General features: G+C 41.2%; 1 protein-coding gene across 1 annotated transcript in view; it reads right to left on the reverse strand.

The window, feature by feature from the left end:
- Nucleotides 1–13300, reverse strand: part of TGFB2 (transforming growth factor beta 2) — a 62952-nt gene that overhangs the window by 9043 nt on the left and 40609 nt on the right. The gene's annotated exons all lie outside the window — the stretch shown is intronic.

Below are 13300 nucleotides of genomic sequence, written 5' to 3' on the forward strand. Positions count from 1 at the left end.
ACCAGATTCGCATTAAAGTGGACCACCAGCATTATAAAAGACCAGAAGAAATTATTACAGCTCAAATTTCTATGCAACAAATGTACATTCAGTCAAGTTTTCAGTACTGAAAGAAAGTACAGTATGTCTTAGTTTCTACAGAATCATTACTATCAATTACAATGGCAACAGCAACAAGCATTAAATTGTCTGACTATTGCAGAAAAGGACTTGGCTAATGGAGTCTTTTTCATTTCCCTTAGAATAGCACCGCAAAAGGACTCTACCCACCATCAGTTGCTCCACACTTCAAAGTCCTCATAGGGCTACCATGTCATTGTTCTGCTCTGTTGCTACTGCAGCATATCTTGCAGTTATGATGTCTGACTTTCAAAAACCAAGTAAGCATGCCCGTATTTGCTTCCTGCTTTACAAGGAATCTTCTTTGAGTATGTGGGGAGAGGAAGGTGATGAAGAAACACCTCAAGAAAATAAGCTTTTGTCCCCAAGCAAAACATGCCATCACATACTTCTTCCTAAGATAATTCACAGAGGATGACTGCACTGAAAATTTGTCCTGCAACACTAGTGGTGAGGGGAATCACAGCAACTGGAACATCAGAACAGAGGCTATTCCACCTTCTTTAGTAACATACTGGCTAGAGTATATCCAGCAGAGACCAAGGGACTGGAAAACCTCTCCTATGAGGAGAGGTTAAGAGAGCTGAGATTTTTCAGCCTGGAGAAGAGAAGGCTCAAGAGGAATCTTATCAATGTGTGTAAATAGCTGAAGGGATGATGCAGAGAAGATGGTATCAGGCTCTTTTCATTGGTGCCCAGTGTGAGGACAAAAGGCAGGGGGCTCAAATTAGAACACGAGTGGCTCTATCTGAACATCAGTACATATTTCTTTACTGCGTAGGTATCAGAACATTGAAATGTGTTGCCCAGAGGTTGTGGAGTCTCCTCCTTGGAGATGTACAAAAGCCACCTGGGCAACCACAAGGTGTCCCTGCTTGAGTAGAGGGTTGGACCAGATGAGCCCAAGAGGACCTCAACCATTCTGTGATTCTGTGCTATCAAAAGATAAGTACCAAATAGTCTATGCACTGAAGATATGATATTGCTTACTGTTAACTAATCAGTAGATCATCAGCACTTTCAGTACTGGTTACACAGTAAGAAAACATTGTCTATACAGGTAACCTGTTGGCAAGGCAAAACCAGCCAGGTGTGAATAATGGCCACACAAAGATCTGTGCAACAGATGATTCTACTTCCATCCAAACCTGGATGCCAGCTGTGTTTGTATTTGAGTAAAAAGTTTCAGCAAAGTTTGCTGCTGAGCATGCAATAAAAATTACCTATACAAAAATCCTCAGCTCCTCCCCTTCAAGGCACAGAACTGCATGCCTGGAATTTCAAGTACTCACTGTCTTCCTTGTATCTAAACAACTTGAGTGACTGCCTTCTCACATACAAGCATAGGCTGCTATTATGTACCTTACCTCTAGGATAAAAACAAGGGGGCTTTCAGCTGCTAAAAAGTTTGTGGTTTCCAAGTTATTGCTACACTGATAGTTTTGTGATGCAGGAAGTTGGAATGCCACACCATGTTAAGACAACTCCAATCAACATATCATACAATAACATCACTTTTCTAACTTTTAGCATGCCAGTGTTGTGAGTCTGTATTTTGTTTTGGGTTCTTCCACTCTTTAGCCATCCAAGTCCATCTCCAAATGAGTAACTCTCAGACATGTCTCATTGTTTCCTCCCATTTTCTCAGTCCAGACCAGCCTGATATCTAGCAAACCACTCACACAAAGCAACGATGAAACTGCATAATGTATATGCAGAAAGGTATTTCAAAAGAGGTGTGAAACTATGTCACCATAATAAAATTAATCTTTTCATAATGAAACAGAAAAGCAAGCTTGAAAAAGCCAGACTCTGTCCAACATATAGAGATTCCTCCCTCTTTATTTCAGATGAATGCTGGATCTCTCAAAATCCAACAGTGCAGCAGCAGCTCCTACAGTATCAACTATACTACAGAAAGAACAGCAATCTGATAAGCTCTTTGCCTTTCTCCTGATCATCACATTTACAGCAGGAGAAGGGAAAAAGAAAGATATGAGAAGATGTTGGCCCTAATCCAGAAAATTAACAAACATCACTAGTAGAGGATGCTAATGTCTCCAGTAGAAATTGAGGGCACTCAAACATTCAACACTAGGACTCCTTTTTACAGGGCACCCTTCAAACAAAGTGTTTGAACAACTGTTTACAGAGAATCTGGCAGCAGCAAGGGGACTACCATTGCCCAGAAGTGCCAGAGAGATGAGACAACCCAAAATCAATGCTGGGAAAGTCCCAGAGAAGTACAAATATAACTTTGCCTTCCCTTTGGTCTTTATCAGGTCAACTCAAGTGTTTCTGAGGACGTAATGCAGCTGTTGCTCTGCAGCGATGTGTTGGGGGTGCAGGGGCAGGGGAGCAAATGGGACACAAGAACTTGGCTAATTTTTCTTCCTTTCTGCACAGTCATATCTTTCCACTGACTCCAGAAACTGCATACCTCGCAGTTTTGGCAGTGATGTAAGGATCTAAAAGTAAGCAATGTGCCAAAAGTAATCTCTTGCTGTTAACTATAATTGGTCTTAGATGTGTTTTGAAAACTCAGTTGTGCTTCGGTATCCAAAAGAGAATGCCTTTATCCCAATCTCACTCCTATGAAAGGACAAAGTCAAGGATTGGCAGTGTCCAACAGGCACAAAAGGCATTTATAGAAGTACAAGAGATCATCACTGCACATGTTCAATAGCACAGAAAACATCCATCCTGACCCATGAACTGAATTATAAGAAAAGTGATTGCACGTTTCAGAACTGAAGGACAGGACAGACAGCATAGATTAAAAGAGCTGAATTATATTCATCCTTCAATGTCTATGGTATCTGAAACTTAGGCTTCTCTCCTTACGGTTTATGTAGTGTGTTCAGGAAAAAAGTTATGAGGAATGGGCTAAAAAGTCAAAAAAACTAAGTATAGCATAAGTAATTTCCACAACTGACATCATGCATTAAACAGGCACTAGTAATTCTTAAGCAAAATGTTGCTGAGTATAATATGAGTGCCACACACAGTGAAATTAGCAGGCCTGCTTCAACCTCAAGCAGAAATGATCTTTTAGCCTCACTGTTTCCATTTCCTTTTTTTTTTTTTTTTTTTTGTATGTGCGTGTGTGTATGGAAATTGCAGTCCTAACACAGAGCTAATGGATGATAAAATCCTAGGCTCATCAGTCTGTTTCCTCCCACAAACCCACCAGATGAATGACTCTCTTCACTTTTCTACATTGCATCCTATTTCCATCCACGCTGAAGCAACTACTTCCCGCACAGTGAGAATTCAAATGGCCTCTTTATGGGAACCTATCAGAAAGTCTAAAGGTTAACAATACATTCTTCAAACATGCTCCCAATAACTTATTACAGGAGATATACTTTCTACTAGATCAACTAGCTTAGTTAAAAAAAAAAAAAAAAAAAAAAAAGAAGAAAAGCCTTTTGTATGCCTTGCAGCTCTAGCGCTTGAAAGCTTGTCTACTTCTTCCAACTACACTATAGCTCTTAGAAGAGATATTACCCTTACCTATAAACATTGCTTTGTCTGTAAACACTGCCTTGCCTTTATGCTTAGCCCACTGCAACCACATCTAACACAATCAAAAATGTTGTTGCTCAACTTGTATCTGCAGGGTGCCTGAAAGGTGAATGTCTTTGTCCAACAGTTTTCAGTGCTCCAAGTAAATTAACATAAGAAAAAAGAACACTGGAGAGAAAGAAGATTGAACTAAAATTATAGTTCAGTCTTTTCTCATTTCCCCCTGGAACAGCATCCAAAAAATCTATCTTCAAGAGGCAAGAGGACTTTGGTATGTCTATGGATTATGACCCAGATTGCTAGAGCTTTCAGGGCTGGGAGTACCATGTAGGGGAAGAGCACACCACCTACACATAGAAATGCCATCCAATCACTTGCTAAGTAGGAGACAGAATTTCTACGCAAATCATCTCACCCCCCTCACTTACAAGTGTATGCACAAGTAGCTGACAGTGCACAAAAACTGCATGAATGCAGGTATGAACATGCACACCTTCATACGTGCATGAGTGAAAGCTCAAGACAAACAAAACTCGAAATTCATGCTGTGCAAAATCTTTACAGTTTCTAATCATGGGGATGTTCTTCCACATATATCTCTTTATTTAGTCTCTTCTCCAAGAAAATAATAATGCAATGCTGCCTTTTCTATAAAAGGATTATGCATAGGCATATGATCACATTATAAAAGGATTAGCTGAATAGGTAGAATGGTTACAAAAACAGTATCCAGCAGATTTCTAGCACGGCATGCAGAATAAATTTCCTTCAATATCACTGCTACTACTTTTAAGAACAATTTGGCTTTGTCTGCCCTCCTTTTGCATGTAATTCTTTCCTTTCTCATGTAGGCAAATATTTAGCCAAAACTTCATTAATCTCTACTTGACAAAGTAGCTTGTATTCTCAAGCCTTGCCTTCCAGCTGTCATTACTACGGGCATGCATTTCAAACTTTGCTCACCATTTTTTTTTCTTATTCTGAGCCTCTTAAAAGCACTCGAGGAAAAGAATTATCTTATGAATATCCAGGAAGAATCTCAAGTTATCACATACATGCAGCTACTGCCAGCATGACAAAGAAAAACACAACAGCAGATACCTGAATATTGCAGGTAACTGCAGGAAATGGATCATAAAGCAACCAGATAGGTACAAACAAAACATTGCTCTTGCTTGTACAGCTATGTGTTTGAGAAGCCCACTTGGTGATCTCTGTGATGAGTGCCTTCACATGCCACTCTCATCAGGCCTGAAAGAATACAAGTACCTTATAAATCCCACTGAAATCTTTTACTCTTCACTGGAATACTAAACCTGTTCTACCCACTACTCAGTCCTTGAAGGGAGGCTCTGCTCTGCTGGCTAAAATTGATCTGTGCTCATTTATTACAGGAGGCTGTTGGCACCATGTAAGCATATTCCAAATCACCAGGACCAAGTGTTCAGCGATGAAGTAGCTTAGTTTTGTCATAAACTGGTTATAGAAGAATGACAAGGAAACTTCCAGAAAAGACTGAGCTCTACATTGCTTCTGCCATCCATTCTGATTGTTTTTGGGACCAACTAGACAGCATAAAGTGATATATATTTTTAAATTTAAGTATCAAGTAGCTGAAATCTTCATTAACATACTGGAAGATATAAATGGTTAATTTATATGCACACATCTTTATATTCCTAAGAAACTGTAACACAAGTAAGGAAAGGCATTGTCTTAGTCTGCATTTTATAAACTGCAATGTACACTGAGAACACTAAAAGCCATGATAACTGACAAAGCAGAACATTTGCAAAATCAGCAGAAACATGGTTTCTTTAAAAATGGGGCCTATCAGAAGCTGATCTAAGCAGAGTACCAGGATTTGGCATCAGTGAAATTACATTAGCTTGAAAACAAAAAACCTCCAAAACCAGAGTCTGTTAATAAGAAAAACAACTATTTTGCTCAAATTTTCCTTTGTCTACTCCCCTTCTCATATATACATATATGCAGCTTAAGTAGGGGATAACTCAATGAGCACATTAGTGTATATATTTTAAACAATAACCACTCAGAGCAGACAGCAGAAGAGCATGTCTTCATGACTCATTACACACATAAAAGGAAAAAAGCTGTCAGAAAGACACTGGTTCTCTCACACAACAAGAGCTCTACAACAGCAACTTGCTTAGTTTATTTCAGGTTTGACTTCCTGGCCAGTAACTACTCCTACTCTCCAATAGTTACCACAGTAAATTTCAAAAGAATGGGATAATTGCAATTAAGTATAATTTACAATGGAACAGTTTTGGATAATAAATTCATCGCCTCCCCAGCAAGCAAGCAGACAAAACCAAATGTGGTCCAGTAGTGATGATACATAGGCTGATCCATCAATGACGTATATCTGCTGCAGCCAAAAAAGCCCTACGCACACATCAAAGGCCAAGTGTCAGCAACAAGGGCATTTTATAGCTGGGTCTGAGAATTAGAGTCACCAACTGTTTGGGAATATTTTGGGCAACTTATGTTTTCTTAAAACACGTTGGTGAATTTTCAAAACACAATAACAAGATTATATGGCCACCTAAAAATATCTACTGTGTCTGCTGTGTTGCCCAGATACTTATGGTGGTCACAGCAGTCAGACAGCGTGGGATCTGCCATCACTACATAACAGTAAAGATGGTATTATCTTGTAAAAACCTTCTATGAATCTGTTTTTCCTTTCCATTTATTCTGGGCTGTCTGATCTCCTCTCTCCAGATGCTGTTGGCTCTCTGATAACTTCCTTCCTTCCTTCCCTTCTCTTCTCTGTCATCTCAGACTTCTGTGATGTTCTTGGATTACAGCATTTTGGCAGACTCACTAATCTTTCTCTTACTTATCATCATTATCCATGGTTTCCATTGGAACTTCAAGGGCCTTTTTATGGAAATGGAAATAACCTTGTGTGCACATGTACTTGTGTGCACAAAGCAAATAAGCCCAAACAATGAGATCCAGTGCTAAATGACGTGCTAATGATGGTTAACATCACAGAATAGATAAATCCACTACGCGGAACATCATGGCTACAAACTGCCATCTAGGATAACCTCATCTGGGCTAGTAGAACACTGCAGGGGACTCCAGCCTAATCCGGTGCAGAGAAATAACCAGATTCCCAAGGTCTGCATATGCAGCTGCTTGCTGTTTCCAAATTCTTATGTACTATTCACCCTACTGAAAGAATCACTTCTCTGCCTCAGTCCAGATTTCAAAGGTCTCCTCAGACAGTTCTCATGGACTTCATCCAGCCCTTTCCTGAAGCTTAGAAGCTCAAAAAAAAAAAAAAAAAGACCACACTAATTCTCAGTCCTTTCTCACTCTCTCGTTCAGTTCAAGGTCTTGGATCCTATTTTGGACAGGAGGATAAGTAAATCTTTAATTCTGCTGCAGACCACTACAGTCCCTCCCATCCAGTTTCTTACTCATTGTATGTGGAGACATACGTTGTGAAATGCCAAAACTTCAATATAGTACCAGATAAATGGGAGTCTATCAGCTATCAGAATCTTAACCTTCTTATCGCCACTAGTGCAGGAGAGACCACATATTTTTTCCAAAACCCTTGGTGCTGGCTTTCACACTTCTTTTGTAACCACTTTTGGAAAAGAGTAATTCAGAAACTGCCTTCAGTGTAACAGAGTTAAAAGGCCTTTACAGTCCCCTTGCTCATCAGTGGAAGCCTTTCCATTACTTGTGAAGGTCTCCGAATCAGTCTCATACTGAGGGCAGAATCTTTAGAGACTAGTATATGAAATGCAGAATTCCTGCCAAAATACAAAGGTATGGAGTACTTGCCAAAGTCTTAAAAAAAAGCCATAGCTGTATGATCCATCTGCTCAGAACTTGCCAGACACGTTCTTCATGCAAACTTGCAAATAAAAAGAACATATTGCACACATAACCCAGCCCCATTTATATCTGGATGGACTACAGCTGTGGCAGAATTCCCTGAGCATCAGCTGCTACTCGCTTAAAGGTAAAAGAAGGTGAGGTGTGAGGGGGCAAGGAGAAGTGCAGCTAAAGCAGGTCAGAAAAGGAGGGGAACTAAAGTATGTCAGAGAATTGCTGTGGCTGATTCACTGCTTTACCCTGTGACGAGGGGATGAGCCTCAGGGAATAGGATGAAGACTGAGAAGGGATTTCCTCTCCACTCTTTCCCCAAGCAGGGCCTTCCACCTGCTGTGGCAGATACACGTGCTGGGTACGGTGGGGATGCAGCCCTGAGGCTGCTCAGTTTCATTTACATTTAAGCAGGCAGGAAGACTATGTTGTGAAAGCAATAAATAAGAATAGAGGGTCTGGGGTCCTTCTCCTGGAAGATTTTGAAATATTGAGTGCAATTTCCTGCCGTATAGGAGATTTTAAGATAGCTCCAAAGACTTTATGCAAAATGAAGCAAAACAAAAAAAAATCCTGTAAAGTTATCTAGCATTTAGCTTTAACTTGCCAGAGGCACATTATGTTTTATTAAAATATCAATAAAGAGCAGCCAAAGTCAACAAAAACAGAGTGGGCTTTTCTGTCTCCTAGCCAAACCATGTGTCCAGCAGGGTACTCCTTTGCTCACCTCCTCTCTGAGCTCAGTTCTTCCAGACCCCCTCCTTTTCCTCAGTCCTGTGCCTGATAGGCACATTTCATGCTCATATGCATTTTCTTACAATAATTTGGCATGAAACTTTTTTTTTGCTTTTTTAATATTCAGATCTACCACCTCTTCCACAATGATGTCTTCTTCCACAAGTCACTCCTTTTCTTTCCTTCCTCCTGCCTGCACTGTTCTCCTTCCATCACCATTCTCTTTACAGTCTTCTCTTCCCACCTCCTACAGGCTCCCACACAAACCACTCCTATCCTCTATTTTTTCCCATCATCTATTCTTCTTCATACAGGCTCTCCTCTCCCACAAAGCTTCACACTGTTTTCCTATACCTCTCATGCATAGCTTTTCCTCATATGTCCACTACTGGACAGGGTAGCAGGGCATAAAGAGGGCCAGAGTCCTTTTGTTATCTCATCACCGCTGAATGATACTGGGATTTTTGTTTAAATTTTTTTTTAGGTCTTTTTGCTGAGGGCCTGTCATTTGCTTTAAAGTATGGCAAGGCTCTACAGCACAGTTTTTATATTTTGGACCCAAGTGCTGCTTTTTCCCCTCTCCTCCAGACATTTCTGTTCCTTAGCTAGCCCTGAGATGAACTATCTGATGACAAAGCTCCCCAGCCTTCCTCAATGCCTTGCTCACCTATGATGGTCTTTTTAGCACCAGCCTGATATTCCCAGCATAGTAACTACCAAGCTGCAGTGTTGGTTAAAACTTGGGCATGTCTGTACATCTGGTTACCTTGCCAGACTGCAACCTGAACAGCAGGAATCTGAATTAAGAGGCTTATTTCTGACTTATGTCCTACATCCCTACGTTCCCCATAATGTACACACACCGCAAACTGTAATAAATCTATCATCCCAGTGCCCTACATTTCAGTAGGGTTGAGTTGAGAGTATGCACCAGCTCTTGCCAGTAGCTAATGGCATTTTATGTACCACTTCAAATTGTCTTCAGTAACTTTGCAGTTCCTGGTAAGAGCTGGCTGCACATGAGATAAGCTCTCAAATGGCAGAGAATATGACACACTGATAAATACTTCCCCTCACCCACGCTCAAGGTTTTTGCCAAAGGTACTCTACATGTGGTCTTAAACATATTGAGTATTTCATAGGTACAGTGTTCAGAATAACAATTAAAAAATTCTTGACTGAAATACACTAAAGTTTAACTTCCTCTGATTTTCAGTTGCTGGGGTTGGGTTGGTAAAGCAGAAGGTTCCTGCGTGCAAAAGCCTGGCTTCAGGACAGCAATACATAAATTGTGGGATCCAAATATACCACTTGAGATGCGGGTCAGAGCAACGGCAGTCAGCTGGAACTGAATGCTACTAGGTGATATGTGTAACCCAGACATCTCAAGCCCAGCTCAGTGTCACAAAAACTGCTTCATGCTATTTTGTTCTGTGGTATGAGAGATGGCACTTATGGGCCAAAAAAAAAGAGCAAGGTCCCTTTGCTCTCGATTATACTGAGATCAATCTGGAGCAGTACTACTGTGGCCAGTGTAAATTGCCTCAGATTTGCACCGCTGAGATCTGGCCCAAATCTATAGCAGCTCATTTTAAATGTATTCCCTAACTGAAAAACAAGACACTGTCTGAACTGAAGGCATTTGAAAGACTGACTGTGGTTTAAATTTAAATCTGACTCATAGTGGGGTAATATGTTCCACTGCATCTTCCTTCTTATACCTCCAAGGGAGGAGAAAGGTCCTTAAAGAAACCAAGTCTGATATTGTCTGGAAGATGGCCACTTCTTCCTGTGCCCCACACAGGTGTTGTGGGTGCCCTCAGCATAGATAGGACCATATTCAACACAGAATCATAGAATATCCCAAGTTATAAGGGACCATAAGGATCACTGAGTCCAACTCCTAAAGAGTTGGAAAGACCTAAGGTCTGCTGCTCTTGGTGGCTTTCAATTCCACATCTCAAAGCAATGTTCTCCTGGGCAGTAGCCTGGTGCTGCACAATGCTTGGACACTTCATATGGTAAGGACCCCCATTCACCACCCAGTAGTCAACTACATCCTAGGACAATGACATCAAAAAACAGCTCTTTAGATGTATTTTCTGTGACGCTTTATGATGCAATACCAAAACACAGTACTCCTTCTAGAGGAAGCAATCATTACTTGTCATTATTTGATCACCTGTACACAATAAAACTACCTGTAAAACAATACTGCAACACTCTCTGAACGACTGTTTTTCATCTCACAAGGGTTTTCACTTGTTCAGCTTTGCAGTAGTGCCCATTTATTTTTTGGAATGCTCATTCATAAAAGGCAAGCTTTTTCTAAAGAGTGCAGGGACTTTATTCATAAATACAGAAGCACCTTAATAAAAGAAAAATGTGATGAAGTCTTCAAAGTGTGCAAGAAAACTGATGAACAAAGACATTCTAATAGCAACCGAGCTTTATCTGATCAAGTTCCAATAAAGCCTGCATTTGGCATAAATCTTTAAAAACATAGTGAGGGCCACTGGAGGATGCTGAAACTTGTTTATTTAATATTACTCCTCCTCCCTCCCCTAAAAGTATTTTATCCTCTCAATATTTTCTGAAGGCTTGGTGCATGTTAAGAAGTGCATCAAATGAAGATGATGCAGTGGAAAGTGAAGTATGGAGCCGCTGTCTCTGAGGTTCTGTTCCTTCCTTCCTTCCCTGCAGCTTCCCACTCTCCAATGTGCTGATGCTCAGCAGCACCAGGGATTAACCTTTGCTTTCAGGCAGAAGAAACAGCAGAAAAGATGGTGCCTTTAAAGAATTAAATTCTATGTGGTTTCACTTAACTAGAGCCAAGAAAAGACAGAAGCTTTTATATCAATCTTATAAAAGAAGCTTAATTCCCACTTCTACGAGTTTTTTTTTTGTTTTTTTTTTCCCCCTCCCATCATTAAGACTACTTAATATGCATGCTGTGCTTCCAATCTGCACAGGAACACACAGATGTGACTGATTAATCCTAAAATACCCAGAAAAGTATTCTGGGTGAAAACAGATATTAAAGAAACTGTTTCTGCTCTTGGGGATTACCGTTTGCTCCCCCCGGCTTCGGGAGAGGAGTTGAAAGAGGATGGAGAGGTGCAGCACATCTCACTGTGCTGCTGTCAGAGCTTTGCTCAGCACTCAGCTGGAAGTGAACAGAGGACTTTGAAAAGGGACTTAACCTCGGTCCAGGAATTCTCTGAATACACTGTCCCAAGCAGTCTTCAAACAGCTCAGCTAGGGAACTGTGAACATAGGGCCAACGAGCTGCCAGGCTACCCATGGACCCGAGAGAAGGGATATGTCTAGCTCACTCACAAAACAATCCACTTCCAAAACCTTTTGCTCAGAATCTCATTTGCACCATAGGGCACAGCCAGTTTGCCTAGTGGATAAACAAGCCAAATAGATGCATTAAGGTCCTCTGCATCTGACCATGCTGGGTGGGATAGGGTCTCGCTGGGAGCAAGGGGCCCAGGCTTGCCACGCAAGACAGCCCTAAACTGCCTTCCTGCAGTCAGTGCAAATCAGGACTCTGCAGGAAAACACAAAGTCCTCCTCTGATGTGGTTTGGAAAAAGCAGCCAAGTGCAGCCTGAGGAAAACTTGGTTGAAAAGGTGCAGTCCTGCATTTCTTTCTCATTTTAAGGGGTAGATCTCTAATGTCAGAGGACCACACAAAGAAAGAATCAGGAGGAAAAATAAAATATTTATATTTTGCTTGCTTATTTTTTTCTATTTATCCTGCACATCTGTCTCTAGCTGTTCCTGAAGCATGCTTTCAGAGAAGTATTGTCCTTTCTGCATCACTAGTATATACGCTGCTTCTAAACTGCCATTGGCCAAAATCAGATTGCACTGGGGTACCTACATGTCTCCAGGGGGTCCCAGCCTCCCAGTGAATTACAAGTTCTGGCTCTCCCAAGGACACTTCTGCCTCTCTCCTCCTGCTTGACGGGAAAAGACAAGACACAGGGACAACTACTCCTTGAAATTAAAGGTATGAGAGGAATTTCAAAAACTCTCATCAAGGAGAGTTCAGCAAAGCAAAACACAAGGCAACCTGAAAGTTGGTGAGAGGAAAAAAGAAAGAAAAAGGACAGACAAAAAAAAAAGGGGAGGGGGGGGAGAGCTAATAATTAAATGTTGCTTATGCAAGATGAAAAACCACATTGTTGCTTCTGGGCACAACAGCCCTGGCAAGCCCAGCACTATCTCACAAGACAGGAAGCAGCGCTTATGAAGGGAGGAGGAGCAGCAGCTACACTTGCCAGATCTTCCAGCAATCTCCTCTGAGAGGCTCTGTCTCCATGCATGGCTTCTTATGCTTCAAGCAAACTTACCTGAGAAAGTTTTCAGCCCTTACAAAATGTGTTTCTCTCTCCCACTTCCACTGAAATGAACATCCTCTCCCTGTTCTTTTACCTCCCATGTTTGGTCCTTCCTTCAATATCAGTCACTTTTGTCATTACACAACACTGCAGTCCTTCCAGCATCACCTTGCTCCCTACATTCTGTTCCCTCAGGCTTCCCTTGTTTTACTTCTAAAACTTCTTAGTTTTAGGATGCTTCTGTAGCGCTGTCCTACAATAAAGCCTCCTCTCCCACTACTCCTTGTGTTTGCTACACATGCAACCTCAGGCATTGTGATAGAGAGATGTAGGAAGGTTGAGGAACCCCTAGTAAGAAATCCATGCAATTCAGATAAGCCAACATAGAGCTAACATAACACTTGCATGAAGAGTACTGTACATGAGACTAAAGGGGTAAATATGACCAAGAGGCAAAGTAGTGGCAAAAAAAAGCACTAACAGGCAGCTCTTACTAATTGATGAATCCCCTAAAAAAATGCTCCAGGGACAGCTTGCCTCTCTACAAGTGAAGCAGTAAGCAACATGCCTAGTGAAAACCCAGCACAAACACAGTGATCTTGCTGCTTGTGGTTCATCTGATTAGGTATAGAAAAGCCCCATTTCTACAATAGCCTGCACTCATTACTTACCCAGTGTTTCACTAAGTATATC

This window comes from Phasianus colchicus, chromosome 2 (assembly GCF_987193195.1).
Source record: "Phasianus colchicus chromosome 2, bPhaCol1.hap1.1, whole genome shotgun sequence".
NCBI classification, from domain to species: domain Eukaryota; kingdom Metazoa; phylum Chordata; class Aves; order Galliformes; family Phasianidae; genus Phasianus; species Phasianus colchicus.